Source organism: Chiloscyllium plagiosum, unplaced genomic scaffold (genome assembly GCF_037043375.1).
Source record: "Chiloscyllium plagiosum isolate Xiang-an unplaced genomic scaffold, Cpla_swu_hap1 HiC_scaffold_13, whole genome shotgun sequence".
Taxonomy (NCBI): Eukaryota; Metazoa; Chordata; class Chondrichthyes; order Orectolobiformes; family Hemiscylliidae; genus Chiloscyllium; species Chiloscyllium plagiosum.
The window spans coordinates 16747140-16770313 of NW_028270151.1; the positions used below are offsets into that span (position 1 = coordinate 16747140).

Sequence of the window (23174 nt, forward strand, 5' to 3'; positions counted from 1 at the left end):
ATCTTCCACCTCGGAACACTTCAACCCCAGGGCATCAATGTGGACTTCAACAGCTTCCTCATTTCCCCTTCCCCCACCTCACCCTAGTTTCAAACTTCCAGCTCAGCATTGTCCCCATGACTTGTCCGGACTTGTCCTACCTGCCTATTTCCTTTTCCACCTATCCACTCCACCCTCTCCCCCCGACCTTCATCTCCTCCCCCACTCACCCATTGTACTCTATGCTACTCTCTCCCCACCCCCACCCTCCCCTAGCTTATCTCTCCACGCTTCAAGCTCACTGCCTTTATTCCTGATGAAGGGCTTTTGCCGGAAACGTCGATTTCGCTGCTCGTCGGATGCTGCCTGAATTGCTGTGCTCTTCCAGCACCACTGATCCAGAATCTGGTTTCCAGCATCTGCAGTCATTGTTTTTACCTGGTATATAGATGTACTCTATTGACATTCAGAACCGTGTTAAACCCAGGACCTGTTTGCCTGTAAACGACCCTGTAGTTGTGATGGAAAGAACAGGCAGAGTTCCAGTGTTCTCATCAATATTTATTCTGAATCAACACCACAGAAGGAGCTTTGCTGGATTTTATTATTGTTTGTAGAGGGGCTTTCTGTGTGCAAACTGACTGCTGCATTACATTATAACAATGACTACTCTTCAATGGTACACTACTATTGGCTGTACGGTATTGAGGGATATCATGTAGGATGCTCTTTGAATGACAATCTTTCTACATTTTTCTCATTTCTTCACTTATTGGTTATAGATCTGGTGCTCAGCAGTGTAGCTGCACACAGCAATAGATATTGGACATCAAATGTATTCTGCTACCTCAGAGCCAAATCATGTGCGTCAGGGAACATTAATGTACCAGCATGAAATGGCAAATCGATTTTCAGAAAGAGTCCCTCTGTATGACGTAGGCAAAAATCTCGCAGCTGCTGCAAATCTGAAAGAAAAGCAGCAAAAGTCTGGAAACAAACAGCAGGTTTCAGAGCAAGATTTTGCATTTCAGGTCAATGTCCTCTCATTAGAACTCATCAGGTTTCTTTACAGTAACAGGCAGAATTTGTGATTAATGGGATGAAGTTGCCTCAAGCACCATACACATATACAACAATTTTTTTTATGAAACCATTAAACTATTCAGTTAGATAATGCATAGGTTAATATTGATCCACTCATTATAAACCCTGTTGAGGGCAGCTTCAGCACCTCAGAGGGAGGGGGGGATGTGGGAGTTGTGATGTGGCTCCACCATAAACACAAGAGTTCCTGCTGCTTTCTTCATGATAAATATCATTGTGTTATTGAAATTGCATGAATTTTGGCATTCCTTTTTATTGCAAGTAAATGTCCTGATAGCCAGTGATCATAGAGTATTTGCTTTCTAACTGAATGCTCAAAGATCAAGGGAAGGGAGTTGGTGGGGGTGGAAGACAGTACAGTATTGAACTCTGATATACGTTGTCTCCACCCACCTGCATTTTAAGAACTGGGTTGGTTGCTTTGATCTGTTATTCAGCAGAAGCAGATACTATATAGCTAGCGTAGCAACGACAGGGAATTATTCATAGCTTGCATCTTAATATCAGATAATGCAAATAGATATTAAAATCAACTGGTTGGGAAAATGGGATTGAAATTGTGATACTTATTTGTAATAAACCTGGACAAATTATAACACCTCCTTCGTAATTGTAGATACAGGAAAACTCTAGTGTGAGACAAGGAGATTTCCCCTGTGCGAGACACCATCAGAAATTCACATTTATATATACAACATAAAAGAGCCTTTGATGCCTCCAGTCTGTCACGGATTTTCCATGCTTTGTGTCTTGCAATAATTTACATTTTCTACCCAAACAGAAAAGGGCAAAAAGCCAAGTGAAAGTCCAGGCAAGAATGAGAGAGAAAATCTGTGAAATTCCTCTCTGGCCTTACTAGGTGACCAAAAGTAGTGCAGCAGATTACTCTGTGCAAGAGCAATGTGGGGGAATCGGACTGTTGGGATTGCAGCATAGAAACTGGCATGCACTCAATGGGCCGAATGGCATCCATCTACGCTGGAAGGACTCTTGATTTTGACTTCCCTACGGTGTCCGCTTCCAGACCCAGCTCACGCTCAAAGGGATTCAGCAGCCGATGAGATACAGTACTCGGCTCCAGACCTTCATTACTCTCCATGGAAAACAACTTACCTTCAGATTTCCAACTTTGTTCTGGCCTCACAGGACTTAAACTTGTGCCCTCTGAGCATCCCTATTCTTTTTAATTGGACCAAAATGTCAATGGTGCAGTACTTCACTATCTGTCAAAACTGCAATCAGAACCCGCTGAAGTCGACACATTTCTGAATGGTCGAGTCTCCAGTCTTTCAGCCTATCATGTAAACCAAGCTCTTTTTAGCAGGGTGTAGGCCTAATGGCTTCAATATTATTTCAATACAGTGGAACACTTCATAGGAACATTATCATTTTAAAATTTGGCAGCAAGCCTCATGTTGAACTGGTTTTTAAAGAGGAGAGAGAGAGTCATCAAGAAGATTTTCTTTTATCTATTCACAGGATATGCCTGGCTAGGCCAACAGTCACTGCCTATCCCTAATGCCCAGAGGGCAGTTAAGAACCAACCACATTGTTGTGGGTTTGGAGTCACATGCAGGCCAGAATAGGTAAGGATGGCACTTACATAAGGCCTTAGGTAGTGTTGTAGAGCAGAGGGACGTAGGGGTATAGGTACATAATTCTTTGAAGTTTGCTTTACAGGTAGACAGGATGGTTAAAAAGGCACTTAGCATGTTTGCCTTCATTGCTCAAACCTTTGAGTATAGGAGTTGGGACGTCGTGTTGAGCTTGTACAGGACATTGGTGAGGCCTCTTAGAGTCATAGAATTATAGTGATGTACAGCACGGAAACAGACCCTTCGGTCCAACTCGATATCCCAACTCAATCTAGTCCAACCTGCCAGCATCCGGCCCATATTCCTCCAAACCCTTCCTATTCATATACCCATCCAGATCCAGCCTCCAACACTGCCTCTTCTGGAATACTGTGTCCACATCTGGACACCCAGTTAGGAAAGATATTATTAGGCTGGAGAGAGTTTAGAAGAGATTTACCAGGATGTTGCTGGGCATGGAAGTTTTGAGTTATAAAGGGAAGCTGGATAGGCTGGGACATTTTTCACTGGAGCATAGGAGGTTGAGAGGTGACCTTATGGAGGTTTATAAAATCATGAGGGGTACAGGTAGAGTTAATGGTAGTTGTTCTTTCCCTAGGATGGGGTTTTCACGACTAGGGGAAACATTTTCAAGATGACAGAAGAGAGATTTAAAAAAGACATGAGGGGCAATTTCCTTTTTTACACAGACGGTGGCTTGTGTGTGGAATGAATTTCCTGAGGAAGTGGTGGATGTGGGCACAATTACAACATTTAAAAGACATTTGGATAAATACATAAATAAGAAAGGTTTGAAAGGACATGGGCCAGGAGCAGGCAGGTGGGACTAGTTTAATTTAGGATTATGTTTGCTTAGGACTGGTTGGACTGAAGGGTCTGTTTCAAAGCTGTATGACCCTATGACTCCATGACTAAAGGAGATTGGTGAATGAGATGGTCTTTTTCCCTGACTATTAACAGTGATTGTATGGTCATTATTAGACTCATACTTCCAGATTTTTAAAAAAAATTGAATTCAAATTCCACTGTCTGTCATGGCAGGTGAGGTAATATACTGAGGTAATAAACCTACTCAGGATTTACTTGCACTGGTGAGGGCAAGGAATGGGTCTATGGGATCCCTCAGAGAATCTCTGATATTGTCAAAGTACATTTTGACCGCAACCCTGAAAGAAACAGCAACAGTAGAGTGGGTGAAACTCTAAGGATGTTCCGCCTACTCCCACTCCCTGTAGCCATAGATTGGGCGCTATACAAAGGCCCCCTTCAGATTGCAGGATTGGAAATGTTTCAGCAATGCAGCTAACTTTGTGATGAGGCCAAGTAAATAGCAAGTGTATTATAGGGCCAGAGTATCATGTATTCTAATGTGTCTGAAGATTGTTTAATTTTCATCATGCTGGATAATTTGATGTTTACTTACCAATTAGCAAAAGAAGTCCTCTCATCAACTCCTGTGTGACAAACATAAATAACTTATCATACAGCATTTTGGAAGTAAAATAGCTTTTGAACTGATCAAGCAAAAGGATAGCAACTCCAAAACCGGAGTCTCTCATGATTCAGAGGAACATAGAGCAGAAATGGGCCATTCACTCAATCGAGTCTACTCCATCATTCAATGTAAATATGGGTAATCAAACACTTAATACCTTTCTCTCTCATTACCCATACATCCTTTTACCTCAGTGGTATTTAGAAATCTGTTAATCTCTACTTTAAATGTGTGGTGCAGTGCTCTTATGTAGAGACTTCCAAAGATTCACAATGCTCTGAGTTAAAGCAAAATCCACACCTTTATCTTAAATGTCTTCCCCCTGACTTTGAAATTGTCTAGACTTCCCAATAAGAAGCATCTCACTGCAGGTACCTCTTCCAGTTTTTGGCAAGTTTCCATAAGACCACCTCTTGTTTTTTCAAAACCCTAGAAAATACGCAGCCATTTCACCCAATCTCTCAGGATTGAGTTAGTGAGTGTTATTGTGCTCCATCTATGGCAATAATAGCCTTCTGAAGATAAAGTTGGCAAAACTTCACACACGTGACGATGCTATTCCTTTAACAAGGTTATGCTGTGCTTGGCTTTTTTTAAAGAGATCGTAAAAGCAGCGATTCTGAAAAGTCTAGGTTTGAAGGGTTTCAGGAATTCTGGTCTCCTTCCTATCGAAAGATGTTGTGAAACTTGAAAGGGTTCAGAAAAGATTTACAAGGATGTTGCCAGGGTTGGAGGATTTGAGCTATAGGGAGAGGCTGAACAGCCTGGGGTTGTTTTCCCTGGAGTGTCGGAGGATGAGGGGTGACCTTATAGAGATTTATAAAATCCTGAAGGGGCATGGATAGGGTAAATAGACAAAGTCTTTTCCCTGGGGTCAGGGAGTCCAGAACTAGAGGGCATAGGTTTAGGGTGAGAGGGGAAATATATAAAAGAGACCTAAGGGGCAATGTTTTCACGCAGAGGGTGGTACATGTATGGAATGAGTTGCCAGAGGAAGTGGTGGAGGCTGGTACAATTGCAACATTTAAGAGGCATTTGGATGGGTATATGAATAGGAAGGGTTTGGAGGGATATGGGCCGTGTGCTGGCAGGTGGGACTAGATTGGGTTGGGATATCTGGTCGGCATTGACGGCTTGGACCGAAGGGTCTGTTTCCATGCTGTACATCTCTATGACTCTATGGCTAATTTGATTACAGCTAACAGATACTGCCTCAGGCAAAAGGCTTTCATGTTTAAAGAAAAACACTTGTACAATGAAAGGGTACTGCCAGTTCTCCCAGCTCAGCTTTTCTCTCGTTTGGTTTGGTTTTAGCAAGTCAGTCAGTTTTCAGGCTGCTGGTCCAAGAAATAGCTCCATGGAAGAAAGTATTCCATGCTGAATCTCTCTGTCATCTCTGTGTCCTGGAAGACCCTGTGTTTGACTTAACCTTCTTTGCCAAGGGGTGTTTATGGGGATTGTTCCAAGTATTTGGAACAGCATCATTAAGTTGGAATAATCTGTTGCTTTTTTGGATAGGTTGTTATTCTGTTTTCTCTTTTGTTTGTGTTTCATTTGGTAATCTTGTAAATAAATTCTGTTTCGTTGAAAACTAAGTGGCTTGAATAGCTGCATCACTCCTGGAATATCCACTTACACCTGCTTAAAACAACTGGCAAAATTAGAGCTACTTTCTGGAAGTGTTTTGAGGGGGTCTGGCCTGGTTCGTAACACACATTACTGAAGTGCAGTGTAACGTATGTATTCAGCTGAAGCAAAACTTTCTAGTTGTGAAGTCTGATCCTCTTATAATAAAGGCTGGCATGACATTAGCCTTTCTGACTCTGCATTGCATCCACATGTCAGCCATTATTCATTTCGGATAGGGTACGCAGGTTTATAAGTTGACTCTATCTCTCAGCTGCTGTGAACATTGTTGCCTTCCAAAGCCAACCCACCACAATCAAACCAGTGGTGTGAGAGATGTCAGAAATGTCCGCTTCACAATGGAGCCTGCAGTGTCATGGCTGCTGCATGTGGACATGTGGTAGATTATTTTCTGACTCCCTTCAAAGTTGCTGGTGATCAGAGTAGGATAAGGGCCAGCAATAGAGAATGTCAAGATTGGCCATTGTTTGCCATTTTAAAAGCTGAGGAGAAAGTGAGGACTGCAGATGCTGGAGGTCAGAGTCAAAAAGTGTGGTGCTGGAAAAACACAGCCAGCATCCGAGGAGCAGGAGAGTTGACACTTCGAGCATAAGTTCTTCATCAGGAAGATTTTGATTTCATTAATGATTAGAAATCTCAGCCTCCTACTATATATACCTAAAGGCCCAGCCTTGAAGACCACCATGGGAAACAATGCTCAGATTCACTACCTTCTGAGAGAAATAAATTCCTCCTTGTGTCTTAAATGTGTAACTCTTTGCTCTAAGATTATACCCTCCGATTCTTGACTTTCCCACAAGGAGAAATAACCACATCTGCACTGGCAAGCCCCTTAAAATGACATGAAGGAGGAGGCCATTCAGCCCATCACATTCACATTGACTCGTTTGATGAGCATTCTAATCAATTTCCCAACTTTTACCCCATGGCCCAGTCATCTCAATTCACCCAACTAAAGCCTGGCAGGAACCAACTGGAAGTGCCTGAGATGTTTGTGCTGGCCCCATTTAAAGTGTATCACTTGTTTTTTGTGACACTCTTAATGCCGTGTGTGATTCACTGTTGACCGCTGTAACTTTGTGGTTCTCATAGCTTGCTCCACAAAATGAGACTTTACAAGAAAAAGCTCCTGTTTAAACACCATGGAACTGATTGCACATTCGTAATCAGATACCAGTTATATAAGCAAGACAAAACATTGTTACTCAGACTGAGAGGGGACTTAGAATATAGGGATTCACTCCGTAAGATCCTAAACTGTCCTGATCTATCCTAACCCAAATCACTATGACAGCATCAGATTTGCAACATTAACATTTCCAAAACCATTATTTTATACAACAGCTACATTCAAGCATTTCCCCCCCCATAATTAACATTTATACATTATTGTATCTCGGTACATTGACCGCTGCCCCAACTTACCTTAAGTCTTTGACTTTACAAATTCAGGAAGTCAAGAGATTTCAGAATTCTTCCAGAGTGTTCCTTCTTTGGGCTTGGAAAATTGGCAGTTCCTTGGCTTGAAGACTGTTGGCCTTGATTCTGATCTTGACTCTGCATGCTCTGTGAAGCCTCTCTTGGTAGACCTTTTATCTCACGGCTGTCTTTAACTGAGGAGACAGTTCCTAATAAACCAGGAAGTCAGTCCATTCCCTTGTCTGGAAGACTGTTAACTTCCTAAATTTCTTTTGCAGAAGAACTCCATCCTGCAAAACCAAATATTTGCTCCATTTCTTCAGTGGGGTAGACCTTTATTCTTATGAACCCTTTTCACGATAGTTGAAACAGGAACTTTCTTTTTTACAGAAGGCTAGACTTCTAAGCCAGGCCATTTCTTCTTGACAGTCTCCTGGATCTCTGTGCCACGTAGTTTATTTTAGGGTGTCTAATGAGCATATGGACATTGGTCACTCCCATCTCAGTGTTGGTTTTCATGGAGTCCATTGCAGTCCAAACTATCTAAGCAAATCTTTACTCTCAATCTACTGATACATCTGTCTTAAGGTATGTATGCCTTTCAACTTGTAGGTTATATTGAATGTTTTCACTTACCCTCTGTCATTTAACCCAATGTATTCAAATCCTCAGTTATGTTACTTGAAGATTCCTGCTAACATAGCTCTGTCACTGCCATTGATGATGGTTCCTTGGAAGATGAAGAATTGAAATTATCCTCCTGAAAGTTAGTTGTTAGATCACCTGAAAATAAACTCAAAACTGCCTTGTTAATTTATTCACCCAGTTTCACTTAAAGATTGATCAATCAGCTCAAGTTGATTGTATTGCTCATTCTTTTTCTTCTGATTTGTATCTCCTCAAAACATTTGCAGGTTTTTTCTTTAAAGATTAGATTATTTACAGTGTGGAAACAGGCCTTCTGCCAACAAGCCCACACCGACCCTCCACAGAGCAACCCACCCAGACCCATTCCCGTACATCTAACACTACGGGCAATTTAGCATGGCCAAATTACATTACATTACATTGCTGTGTGGAAACAGGCCCTTCGGCCCGACAAGTCCACACTGACCCGCCGAAGCGCAACCCACCCATACCTGCATTTACTCCTTACCTAATACTACGGGCAATTTAGCATGGCCAATTCACCTTACCTGCACATCTTTGGACTGTGGGAAGAAACCGGGGCACCCGGAGGAAACCCACGCAGACACGGGGAGAATGTGCAAACTCCACACAGTCAGTCGCCTGAGGCGGGAATTGAACCCGGGTCTCTGGCGCTGTGAGGCAGCAGTGCTAACCACTGTGCCACCGTGCTGCCCACACTTTGGACTGTGTGAGGAAACTGGAGCACCCGAAGGAAACCCACACAGACACGGGGAGAATGTGCAAATTCCACACAGAGAGTCGCCTAACCACTGTGCCACCGTGCTGCCCACTTTCTGTCATGTGAATTCTCTTCAATATGATGGAAATTTTTCCACTGCTGACATTCCTGTATAGTCACAGATTTCACAATCGGTTATGAGAATTTTAATCCCTCTTGAGATCTCTGGCCATCTAATCACTGACTAAAACCAGACTGTGAGTTAAGTGTCACCATTGTAACGTACCCAGACCATCTTCCTGGAATTAGACTTATGCCGAAAACTAGTAAGTTGCCCATGATTGTGAAATACTATTGATGCTCAGTGCACATTTGTTTGGTAAACCTGCTGAATGTTTGGTCTTACCAAACGTTTAACACAATTGTGGCAAATAATGACGTTCTAGCTCAGTCTTTCATTCTTGTTGAATTAACTATTTTGGCTTGATGGCTGTTGATTCTTCTCTGACATATTTCTTAAACTTAATAGATGGTCTTATTTTTAGATCCTGCCATGAGTTTAGGAAGTCCATTTAAATCTTGGACCAGTTTTCCTTTGAACATTTGGTCCGTCACTGTTTGTACCTGAGCTGTTAGTTTACTGTCTGGCTTGTCTTTGAATAGACAGGACATAATTTGGTCTCTCTTGATATATTTCATGTGTATTGAAACTCATTGAACTCTTTCTGCTATTTCAGCAATGTCGAGGTCAAGATATACGTGCTTGGTGAAGGTGAGATTTTATTATTATGAATACACTCTCCTATATTTCACACCCTTTGTATTGTGGTGTTTCCTGTTTTATGCCTTTATTCTTGAGAACTGTTCCACCTGGACAATGTAGTTTCATCTCTGTAAGGCAATATCTTCAGTTTCTTCACCCACGGTGAATCATGTGGTGAAGAGAGTGACAATTGCCTCTGTATTAAGTTTAAAATTAATGAGATGTCCACAGATGTAAATAGGTTCCATTGAACACAAGTCAGTTGGACCTCCAATATTTACATAGAAACACATTGCCTACCTTTATCTAAGGCCAGTATTTCTACCACATTAACGTCTTTGTATAAGTGATCATTTGGCAGTTTTTTTTAGTTCCAGCACTCCCCAAATAAATACAAAAATCTGGCATGGCGAGGACCTCATTTTTGCCCTGCCCCACCCGCGTTTTTTTAACAATTTAAGAGGCTGGATGGAGAATGCACCCTTCATAGTTGCAGTTTCAATGACAACAACTTATCTTTGCATTTAATGCAACAAAAATTCCTAAGGTGCTTGTCAAGAATGTAATTAGACAAATTAAAATCTGGTCCAAGTTAAGAGATCAATATTGTGAGCATAGATGTCTCTAAGAGCTGTAGGGATGGAGGAGAGTGGCAAGGCCGCAAGCGAAATTATTCATAAGAAAGAGTGTGCAGTGTATAACAAACATTGTGCACAGCTGGGACAGGTTTCACCAGAGGTACCTGAAGTTGGCAGAACTGGTGCAATTTTTAGCGCCCACATATTTTGAAGCCCCTTATGTCTTTTTCTCTTTGTTACCACCTTATCCTAGCATAAAATGTGGTGTAGCATCAATTCTCAGAATATTTTAAAGCTGATGCAGAGTGCATTTCAGAACATTTGCAACCAGAAGATGCAGCTTCAGAAGCGACCATGTGCTCTCTAGTTTACTAATCTACTTACAGAATTATTGCATTTAATTTGGCACCGGCTGTGTAAGCAGCTTTGTAATAGTCTATTAACCGATTTGAAGATTTAAATGATTTAAAAAGAAAAATAAATGCCTTAAGCACTCCAAAACCAGCTAGCGAAAAGGTCTGCAAATGATCCAAAATATACTTTTCCAACAAATGCTATAGACGCCAGTTATTCAAATCAGCAAATGAGTAAGTGTAACCAGTTATAAAGTGGCCAATTGTTCAGTTTATTATTGATTAGTCCTGTTTTCAGGTGGAATACCCTTTGTCTGGTATCCGATTTCAACTGGCCATATTGTTACAAGTGCAAATTGTCCGACATGTAAGGGAGTATTTAGAGACAATTTAATTGCTGAAGGACTGTTGCATCAACCCTGAAAGATCTTCAGCCTATCAAGGCAGAGAGTGGGGGAGGAGTCTTGACTGTATTTGTGAGGAGGGTCGATACTGGCTTTCTGGCTGTGTGTCCTTTATAATACATAACACTGCATTATTCAGGCACACCAACGTTAACAGCAGACCGATGTTAACAGCACGCTAGTCAAAACCTTCATTAAACCTGAAGAAAATTTATTTAGCTTTTCTTTAGTAGTTGCTGTAAGCTGTGCCTTTTAATTGATAAATTAGAGTCCTTTCATAAGTGAACCAGTAATCTGTGCCTCTTACAGCCCAGTGGAAGCATTTGGAAAAAGAAAGCTGAAAATCAGCAAGAACCAACTCAACTGATCTTGTCATCAAAGATGACTGAAGTGCTTTCACTATTTCCACTTCACCTTTTCCTGCTCCGTTCTGCATGTCTGTGTGAGATGTGTGTGTGAGATTGTATGTGTGTGTGTGAGATGTGTGTGTGTGAGTGAGGTGTGTGTGTGTGTGTGAGAGATGTGAGTGTGTGTGTGAGAGAGATGTGAGTGAGGGGCAGTTTATAAGAGGAGTTAAGTTGTGGTGTTCTATGCCAACAATTTAGAACTACTAACTTGTAGCTAGAGTCTAATTATTAATAATGAATTGGAATTTTTATTAAGTACTGAATCCTGGTTACTGCTTTCTGTCAATTTAGGTGTGAAAATCAGGAAAATTGGTGAATTTGGTGTGCTTATTTTAAAATCTCTAACTTTGATAATTCAGGAAATAGCAAGACTTGATATCCAGTGCATTAAAATAGCCTTTATTGTCATATAAAGTCAATGAGCGTAGTGAGTTTATACATCGCTAGTTGCAGTGCCGACTTAAATAAAAAAAGTTCTAGGCACACCTTCTGTAGTTACAACATTTTAGACAAGACAGAAATAAAATGGCCAGCATTACAGAAAAGAGATTAACACATCAGACTACACTGGCAGTTAGCTTCCGGTCTGTACTGGTGTGGTAACCTGCTGGCTTCCTGCAGCATGCCTACAGCATGCCGGTAATATGTCACAACAGGCCAGGAGGCTGCTGCACCAGGCCGGCAGGTCACTGCACCAAACAGGGGATCACTGCACCTAACAGGGGTGTCATGGCACCAGACAGGGAGATAACTACATCAGACAGGAAGGTCACTGCACCAGACAGGGGGATCACTGCACCAGACAGGGGGTCACTACACCAGACAGGGACGCCACTCCACCAGACATGGGTGTCACTGCACCAGACAGGGAGATCACTGCACCAGATAGGGGTGTCACTGCACCAGACAGGGGGATCACTGCACCAGACAGGGACGCCACTGCACCAGACAGGGGTATCACTGCACCAGACAGGCAGATCACTGCACCAGACAGGGGTGTCACTGCACCAGACAGGGAGGTCACTGCACCAGATAGGGAGGTCACTGCACCAGACAGGGACATCACTGCACCAGACAGGGGTGTCACTGCACCAGACAGGGGTGTCACTGCACCAGACAGGGAGATCACTGCACCAGATAGAGAGGTCACTGCACCAGAGAGGGGTGTCACTGCACCAGACAGGGAGATCACTGCACCAGACAGAGAGGTCACAGCACCATACAGGGAGGTCACTGCACCAGACAGGGATGTCACTGCACCAGAGAGGGAGATCACTGCACCAGACAGAGAGGTCACTGCACCATACAGGGAGGCCACTGCACCAGACAGGGAGATCACTGCACCAGACAGGGATATGACTTCACCAGACAGGGAGATCACTGCACCAGACAGGGAGGTCATTGCACCAGACGGGAATGTCACTGCACCAGACAGGGAGATCACTGCACCAGACACGGAGGTCACTGCACCAGACAGGGAGATCACTGCACCAGACAGGGAGATCACTGCACCAGACGGTGAGGTCACTGGACCAGACAGGGAGGCTGCCGTACCAGACGGAGGGGGGTTTGTTGGGGTCACTGTACCAGACAGGGAGGTCACTGTATCAGACAGGGAGGTCACTGCACCAGGCAGGGAGGTTACTACACCAGACAGGGAGGTTACTACACCAGACAAGGGGGTCACTGCACCAGACAGGGGGGTCACTGCACCAGACAGGGAGGTTACTACACCAGACAAGGGTGTCACTGCACCAGACAGGGGGTCACTGCACTTGACAGGGCAGTCACTGCATCACACGGGAATGTCACTGCACCAGAGAGGGAGGTCGCTGCACCAGACAGGGGTGTTACTGCACCAGACAGGGAGGTCACTGCACCAGACAGAGAGATCACTGCACCAGACTGGAATGTCACTGCACCAGAGAGGGAGGTCACTGCACCAGACAGGGATATGACTGCACCAGACAGGGAGATCACTGCACCAGACAGGGAGGTTACTACACCAGACAGGGGGGTCACTGCACCAGGCAGGGATATGACTGCACCAGACAGGGGGTCACTGCACTTGACAGGGCGGTCACTGCATCACACGGGAATGTCACTGCACCAGAGAGGGAGGTCGCTGCACCAGACAGGGGTGTTACTGCACCAGACAGGGAGGTCACTGCACCAGACAGGGGGTCACTGCACCAGACAGGGAGGTCACTGCACCAGACAGGGAGGTCACTGCACCAGACAGGGGGTCACTGCGCCAGACAGGGGTTTTACTGCACCAGACAGGGAGGTCACTGTACCAGCCAGGGGGTCACTGCACCAGACAGGGAGGTCACTGCACCAGACAGGGGTGTTACTGCACCAGACAGGGAGGTTACTGCACCAGACAGGGAGGTCACTGCACCAGACGGTGAGGTCACTGCACCAGACAGGGAGGCTGCCGTACCAGACGGAGTGGGGTTTGTTGGGGTCACTATACCAGACAGGGAGGTCACTGTATCAGACAGGGAGGTCACTGCACCAGACAGGGAGGTTACTGCACCAGACGGGAATGTCACTGCACCAGACAGGGGGATCATGCACCAGACAGCGGGTCACTGCACCAGACTGGGGGTCTCTGCACCAGACAGAGAGGTCACTGCACCAGAGAGGGAGGTCTCTGCACCAGACAGGGGTGTTACTGCAACAGACAGGGAGGACACTGTACCAGACAGGGGTGTTTCTGCACCGGATAGGGAGGTCATTACACCAGACAGAGAGATCACTGCACCAGACGGGGAGGCTGCTGCACCAGACAGGGAGGCCACGGCAACAGACAGGGAGATCACTGCACCAGACAGCGTGTCACTGCACCAGAGAGGGAGGTCTCTGCAACAGACAGGGGTGTTACTGCACCAGACAGGGAGGTCACTGCACCAGACAGGGGGTAACTGCACCAGACAGGGAGATCCGTGACCAGATGGGAATGTCACTGCACCAGAGAGGGAGGTCGCTGCACCAGACAGGGGTGTTACTGCACCAGACAGGGAGGTCACTGCACCAGACAGGGGGTCACTGCACCAGACAGGGAGGTCACTGCACCAGACAGGGAGGTCACTGCACCAGACAGGGGGTCACTGCACCAGACAGGCAGATCACTGCACCAGACAGAGAGGTCACTGCACAAGAGAGGGAGGTCGCTGCACCAGAGAGGGAGGTCACTGCACCAGACAGGGTTTTTACTGCACCAGACAGGGAGGTCACTGTACCAGCCAGGGGGTCACTGCACCAGACAGGGAGGTCACTGCACCAGACAGGGGTGTTACTGCACCAGACAGAGAGGTTACTGCACCAGACAGGGAGGTCACTGCACCAGACAGGGAGGTCACTGCACCAGACAGGGAGGCTGCCGTACCAGACGGAGTGGGGTTTGTTGGGGTCACTATACCAGACAGGGAGGTCACTGTATCAGACAGGGAGGTCACTGCACCAGACAGGGAGGTCACTGCACCAGACAGGGACATCACTGCACCAGACAGGGGTGTCACTGCACCAGACAGGGGTGTCACTGCACCAGACAGGGAGATCACTGCACCAGACAGAGAGGTCACAGCACCAGACAGGGAGGCCACTGCACCAGACAGGGAGATCACTGCACCAGACAGGGATGTCACTGCACCAGAGAGGGAGATCACTGCACCAGACAGAGAGGTCACTGCACCAGACAGGGAGATCACTGCACCAGACAGAGAGGTCACTGCACCAGACAGGGGGTCACTGCACCAGACAGGGAGATCACTGCACCAGACAGAGAGGTCTCTGCATCAGACGGGGTGATCACTCCACCAGACAGGGAGATCACTGCATCAGACAGGGGTGTCACTGCACTAGACAGGGATATGACTGTACCAGACAGGGAGATCACTGCACCAGACAGGGATATGACTGCATCAGACAGGGAGATCACTGCACCAGACAGGGATATGACTGCACCAGACAGGGAGATCACTGCACCAGACAGGGATATGACTGCATCAGACAGGGAGATCACTGCACCAGACAGGGATATGACTACACCAAACAGGGAGATCACTGCACCAGACAGGGAGGTCATTGCACCAGACGGGAATGTCACTGCACCAGACAGGGAGATCACTGCACCAGACAAGGGTGTCACTGCACCAGACAGGGGTGTTACTGTACCAGACAGGGAGGTCACTGTACCAGACAGGGAGATCACTGCACCAGACAGGGAGATCACTGCACCAGACAGGGAGGTCACTGCACCAGAGAGGGAGATCGCTGCACCAGACAGGGAGGTCACTGTACCAGACAGGGAGATCACTGCACCAGACAGGGAGATCACTGCACCAGACAGGGAGATCACTGCACCAGACAGGGAGATCATTGCACCAGACAGGGAGGTCACTGCACCAGACAGGGAGATCGCTGCACCAGACAGGGAGGTCACTGTACCAGACAGGGAGATCACTGCACCAGACAGGGAGATCACTGCACCAGACAGGGAGGTCACTGCACCAGAGAGGGAGATCACTGCACCAGACAGGGAGATCGCTGCACCAGACGGGAATGTCACTGCACCAGACAGGGAGATCACTGCACCAGACAAGGGTGTCACTGCACCAGACAGGGGTGTTACTGTACCAGACAGGGAGGTCACTGTACCAGACAGGGAGATCACTGCACCAGACAGGGAGATCACTGCACCAGACAGGGAGGTCACTGCACCAGAGAGGGAGATCACTGCACCAGACAGGGAGATCACTGCACCAGACAGGGAGATCACTGCACCAGACAGGGAGATCACTGCACCAGACAGGGAGGTCACTGCACCAGACAGTGAGATCACTGCACCAGACAGGGGTGTTACTGCACCAGACAGGGAGGTCACTGCACCAGACAGGGGTGTTACTGCACCAGACAGGGAGGTCACTGCACCAGACGGTGAGTTCACTGGACCAGACAGGGAGGTTGCCGTACCAGACGGAGGGGGGTTTGTTGGGGTCACTGTACCAGACAGGGAGGTCACTGTATCAGACAGGGAGGTCACTGCACCAGGCAGGGAGGTTACTACACCAGACAGGTGGGTCACTGCACCAGACAGGGGGGTCATGCACCAGACAGGGAGATTACTGCACCAGACAGGGAGGTTACTACACCAGACAGGGGGGTCACTGCACCAGGCAGGGATATGACTGCACCAGACAGGGAGATCACTGCACCAGACAAGGGTGTCACTGCACCAGACAGGGAGATCACTGCACCAGACAGGGGGTCACTGCACTTGACAGGGAGGTCACTGCACCAGACGGGGTGATCACTCCACCAGACAGGGGGGTCACTGCACCAGACAGGGGGTCACTGCACCAGACAGGGAGGTCATTGCACCAGACAGGGAGGTTACTACACCAGACAGGGGGGTCACTGCACCAGACAGGGGGGTCACTGCACCAGACAGGGAGGTCATTGCACCAGACAGGGAGGTTACTACACCAGACAGGGAGATTACTGCACCAGACAGAGAGGTTACTACACCAGACAGGGGGGTCACTGCACCAGACAGGGGGTCACTGCACCAGACAGGGAGGTCATTGCACCAGACAGGGAGGTTACTACACCAGACAGGGAGATCACTGCACCAGACAAGGGTGTCACTGCACCAGACAGGGAGATCACTGCACCAGACAGGGGGTCACTGCACTTGACAGGGCGGTCACTGCATCACACGGGAATGTCACTGCACCAGAGAGGGAGGTCGCTGCAACAGACAGGGGTGTTACTGCACCAGACAGGGAGGTCACTGCACCAGACAGGGGGTCACTGCACCAGACAGGGAGGTCACTGCACCAGACAGGGAGGTCACTGCACGAGACAGGGGGTCACTGCGCCAGACAGGCAGATCACTGCACCAGACAGAGAGGTCACTGCACAAGAGAGGGAGGTCGCTGCACCAGACAGGGGTTTTACTGCACCAGACAGGGAGGGCACTGTACCAGCCAGGGGGTCACTGCACCAGACAGGGAGGTCACTGGACCAGACAGGGGTGTTACTGCACCAGACAGGGAGGTTACTGCACCAGACAGGGAGGTCACTGCACCAGACGGTGAGGTCACTGCACCAGACAGGGAGGCTGCCGTACCAGACGGAGTGGGGTTTGTTGGGGTCACTATACCAGACAGGGAGGTCACTGTATCAGACAGGGAGGTCACTGCACCAGACAGGGAGGTTACTGCACCAGACGGGAATGTCACTGCACCAGACAGGGGGGTCATGCACCAGACAGGGAGGCCACGGCACCAGACAGGGAGATCACTGCACCAGACAGCGGGTCACTGCACCACACTGGGGGTCTCTGCACCAGACAGAGAGGTCACTGCACCAGAGAGGGAGGTCTCTGCACCAGACAGGGGTGTTACTGCAACAGACAGGGAGGACACTGTACCAGACAGGGGTGTTTCTGCACCGGATAGGGAGGTCATTACACCAGACAGAGAGATCACTGCACCAGAGGGGGAGGCTGCTGCACCAGACAGGGAGGCCACGGCAACAGACAGGGAGATCACTGCACCAGACAGAGTGTCACTGCACCAGACTGGGGGGTCTCTGCACCAGTCGGGGAGGTCACTGCACCAGAGAGGGAGGTCTCTGCAACAGACAGAGGTGTTACTGCACCAGACAGGGAGATCACTGCACCAGACAGGGGGTAACTGCACCAGACAGGGAGATCCGTGACCAGATGGGAATGTCACTGCACCAGAGAGGGAGGTCGCTGCACCAGACAGGGAGGTGACTGCACCAGACAGGGGGTCACTGCACCAGACAGAGAGGTCACTGCACCAGAGAGGGAGGTCGCTGCACCAGATGGGGAGGTCACTGCACCAGACAGAGAGGTCACTGCACCAGACAGAGAGGTCACTGTATCAGACAGGGATCCGACTGCACCAGACAGGGAGATCACTGCACCAGACTGGGGTGTCACTACACCAGACAGGGAGATCACTACACCAGACAGGGATATGACTGGACCAGACAGGGAGACCACTGCACCAGACAGGGGTGTTTCTGCACCGGATAGGGAGATCACTGCACCAGACAGTGAGGTCATTGCACCAGACGGGGGTGTCACTGCACCAGACAGGCAGATCACTGCACCAGACAGAGAGGTCACTGCACAAGAGAGGGAGGTCGCTGCACCAGAGAGGGAGGTCACTGCACCAGACAGGGGTTTTACTGCACCAGACAGGGGGGTCACTGTACCAGACAGGGGTGTTACTGCACCAGACAGGGAGGTCACTGCACCAGACGGTGAGGTCACTGTACCAGACAAGGAGGTCCCTGTATCAGACAAGGAGGTCACTGCACCCGACAGGGGGGTCATTGCACCAGACAGGGAGCTCATTGCACCAGACAGGTAGATCACTGCACCAGATGGGAATGTCACTGCACCAGACAGAGAGATCACTGCACCAGACAGGGGTGTCACTGCACCAGACAGGGGGGTCACTGCACCAGATGGGGAGGCTGCTGCACCAGACAGGGAGATCACTGCACAAGACTGGGAGGTCACTGCTCCAAGCCAGGAGGTGAGTGTATCAGGCAGGAAGGTAACTGCACCAGACCAGAAGGTCACTATGCCAATGCCGGGTGGCTGCTGAAGGAGGAGGTTGCTGCACTGGGCCGGGACCAGATACTGATGTCACTGCTCCAGATAGGGAGGTTGTTACACCAGGCTGGGAAGTCACTATGCCAATGTCATATAGTTGCTGAGGGAGGGAGGTCACTGCACCAGACAGGGGTCACTGGACCAGACAGGGACGTCATTGCACCGACAGGGGGTCACTACACCAGACAGAGAGATCACTGCACCAGACAGGGAGGTCATTGCACCAGACAGGGGGTCACTGCACCAGACAGGGTGTCACTGCACCAGACTGGGAAGTCACTGTATCAGACAGGGGGTCACTGCACCAGACAGAGAGGTCACTGCACCAGACAGGGAGGTCACTGCACCAGACAGGGTGTCACTGCACCAGGTAGGGAGGTCTCTGCACCAGACAGAGAGGTTACTGCACCAGACAGAGAGGTCACTGCACCAGACAGGGAGGTCACTGCACCAGACAGGGGGTCACTGCACCAGACAGGGAGGTCACTGCACCAGAGAGGGAGGTCTCTGCATCAGACAGGGGGCCACTGCACCAGACAGGGAGATCACTGCACCAGACAGAGAGGTCACTGCACCAGACAGGGAGGTCACTGCACCAGACAGGGGGTCACTGCACCAGACAGGGAGATCAGTGACCAGATGGGAATGTCACTGCACCAGAGAGGGAGGTCGCTGCACCAGACAGGGAGGTGACTGCACCAGACAGGGAGATCACTGCACCAGACAGGAAGGTCACTGCACCAGACAGAGAGGTCACTGCACCAGAGAGGGAGGTCACTGCACCAGACAGGGGGTCACTGCACCAGACAGGGTGGTCATTGCACCGACAGGGGGTCACTGCACCAGACAGGGAGGTCACTGCACCAGAGAGGGAGGTCTCTGCATCAGACAGGGGGCCACTGCACCAGACAGGGAGATCACTGCACCAGACAGAGAGGTCACTGCACCAGACAGGGAGGTCACTGCACCAGACAGTGGGTCACTGCACCAGACAGGGAGATCAGTGACCAGATGGGAATGTCACTGCACCAGAGAGGGAGGTCGCTGCACCAGACAGGGAGATCACTGCACCAGACAGGGGGTCACTGCACCAGACAGGGAGATCAGTGACCAGATGGGAATGTCACTGCAGCAGAGAGGGAGGTCGCTGCACCAGACAGGGGGTCACTGCACCAGACAGGGAGGTCACTGCACCAGACAGGGAGGTCACTGCACCCGACAGGGGGTCACTGCACCAGACAGGGAGGTCACTGCACCAGAGAGGGAGGTCTCTGCATCAGACAGGGGGCCACTGCACCAGACAGGGAGATCACTGCACCAGACAGGGGGCCACTGCACCAGACAGGGAGATCACTGCACCAGACAGAGAGGTCACTGCACCAGACAGGGAGGTCACTGCACCAGACAGTGGGTCACTGCACCAGACAGGGAGATCAGTGACCAGATGGGAATGTCACTGCACCAGAGAGGGAGGTCGCTGCACCAGACAGGGGGTCACTGCACCAGACAGGGAGGTCACTGCACCAGACAGGGAGGTCACTGCACCAGACAGGGGGTCACTGCGCCAGACAGGCAGATCACTGCACCAGACAGAGAGGTCACTGCACAAGAGAGGGAGGTCGCTGCACCAGAGAGGGAGGTCACTGCACCAGACAGGGGTTTTACTGCACCAGACAGGGAGGTCACTGTACCAGCCAGGGGGTCACTGTACCAGCCAGGGGGTCACTGCACCAGACAGGGAGGTCACTGCACCAGACAGGGGTGTTACTGCACCAGACAGGGAGGTTACTGCACCAGACAGGGAGGTCACCGCACCAGACGGTGAGGTCACTGCACCAGACAGGGAGGCTGCCGTACCAGACGGAGTGGGGTTTGTTGGGGTCACTATACCAGACAGGGAGGTCACTGTATCACACAGGGAGGTCACTGCACCAGACAGGGAGGTTACTGCACCAGACGGGAATGTCACTGCACCAGACAGGGGGTCACTGCACCAGACAGTGAGATCAGTGACCAGATGGGAATGTCACTGCACCAGACAGGGAGATCACTGCACCAGACAGGGATATGACTGCATCAGACAGGGAGATCACTGCACCAGACAGGGATATGACTACACCAGACAGGGAGATCACTGCACCAGACAGGGAGGTCATTGCACCAGATGGGAATGTCACTGCACCAGACAGGGAGGTCACTGTACCAGACAGGGAGATCACTGCACCAGACAGGGAAATCACTGCACCAGACAGGGAGGTCACTGCACCAGAGAGGGAGATCACTGCACCAGACAGGGAGATCACTGCACCAGACAGGGAGGTCACTGCACCAGACAGGGGTGTTACTGCACCAGACAGGGAGGTCACTGCACCAGACGGTGAGTTCACTGGACCAGACAGGGAGGCTGCCATTCCAGACGGAGGGGGGTTTGTTGGGGTCACTGTACCAGACAGGGAGGTCACTGTATCAGACAGGGAGGTCACTGCACCAGACAGGGAGGTTACTACACCAGACAGGGGGGTCACTGCACCAGACAGGGGTGTCACTGCACCAGACAGGGAGGTCACTGCACCAGACGGGGTGATCACTCCACCAGACAGGGGGGTCACTGCACCAGACAGGGGGTCACTGCACCAGACAGGGAGGTCACTGCACCAGACAGGGAGGTTACTACACCAGACAGGGGGGTCACTGCACCAGACAGGGAGATTACTGCACCAGACAGGGAGGTTACTACACCAGACAGGGGGGTCACTGCACCAGGCAGGGATATGACTGCACTAGACAGGGAGATCACTGCACCAGACAAGGGTGTCACTGCACCAGACAGGGAGATCACTGCACCAGACAGGGGGTCACTGCACCAGACAGGGGGTCACTGCACTTGACAGGGCGGTCACTGCATCACACGGGAATGTCACTGCACCAGAGAGGGAGGTCGCTGCACCAGACAGTGGTGTTACTGCACCAGACAGGGAGGTCACTGCACCAGACAGGGGGTCACTGCACCAGACAGGGAGGTCACTGCACCAGACAGGGAGGTCACTGCACCAGACAGGGGGTCACTGCGCCAGACAGGCAGATCACTGCACCAGACAGAGAGGTCACTGCACAAGAGAGGGAGGTCGCTGCACCAGAGAGGGAGGTCACTGCACCAGACAGGGGTTTTACTGCACCAGACAGGGAGGTCACTGTACCAGCCAGGGGGTCACTGCACCAGACAGGGAGGACACTGCACCAGACAGGGAGGTTACTGCACCAGACGGGAATGTCACTGCACCAGACAGGGGGGTCATGCACCAGACAGGGAGGTCACTGCACCAGAGAGGGAGGTCTCTGCACCAGACAGGGGTGTTACTGCAACAGACAGGGAGGACACTGTACCAGACAGGGGTGTTTCTGCACCGGGTAGGGAGGTCATTACACCAGACAGAGAGATCACTGCACCAGAGAGGGAGGCTGCTGCACCAGACAGGGAGGCCACGGCACCAGACAGGGAGATCACTGCACCAGACAGGGGGTAACTGCACCAGACAGGGAGATCCGTGACCAGATGGGAATGTCACTGCACCAGAGAGGGAGGTCGCTGCACCAGACAGGGAGGTGACTGCACCAGACAGGGGGTCACTGCACCAGACAGAGAGGTCACTGCACCAGAGAGGGAGGTCGCTGCACCAGATGGGGAGGTCACTGCACCAGACAGAGAGGTCACTGTATCAGACAGGGATCCGACTGCACCAGACAGGGAGATCACTGCACCAGACTGGGGTGTCACTACACCAGACAGGGAGATCACTACACCAGACAGGGATATGACTGGACCAGACAGGGAGACCACTGCACCAGACAGGGGTGTTTCTGCACCGGATAGGGAGATCACTGCACCAGACAGTGAGGTCATTGCACCAGACGGGGGTGTCACTGCACCAGACAGGCAGGTCACTGCACCAGACAGGGGGTCACTGCACCAGACAGGCAGATCACTGCACCAGACAGAGAGGTCACTGCACAAGAGAGGGAGGTCGCTGCACCATTGAGGGAGGTCACTGCACCAGACAGGGGTTTTACTGCACCAGACAGGGAGGTCACTCTACCAGACAGGGGGTCACTGCACCAGACAGGGAGATCACTGCACCAGACAGGGGTGTTACTGCACCAGACAGGGAGGTCACTGCACCAGACGGTGAGGTCACTGTACCAGACAGGGAGGTCCCTGTATCAGACAAGGAGGTCACTGCACCCGACAGGGGGGTCATTGCACCAGACAGGGAGGTCATTGCACCAGACAGGTAGATCACTGCACCAGATGGGAATGTCACTGCACCAGACAGGGAGGTTACTACACCAGACAGGTGGGTCACTGCACCAGACAGGGGGGTCACTGCACCAGACAAGGAGGTC

The 23174-nt window shown here is 50.1% G+C and overlaps 1 long non-coding RNA gene across 1 annotated transcript in view; it reads left to right on the forward strand.

Moving 5' to 3' along the window:
* Nucleotides 1-23174, forward strand: part of LOC148148254 (uncharacterized) — a 347904-nt gene that overhangs the window by 68197 nt on the left and 256533 nt on the right. Inside the window, exon 2 of the long non-coding RNA XR_015759110.1 lies at nt 9346-9380. This is a non-coding gene — a long non-coding RNA (uncharacterized LOC148148254). The remainder of the gene's footprint in view (nt 1-9345; nt 9381-23174) is intronic.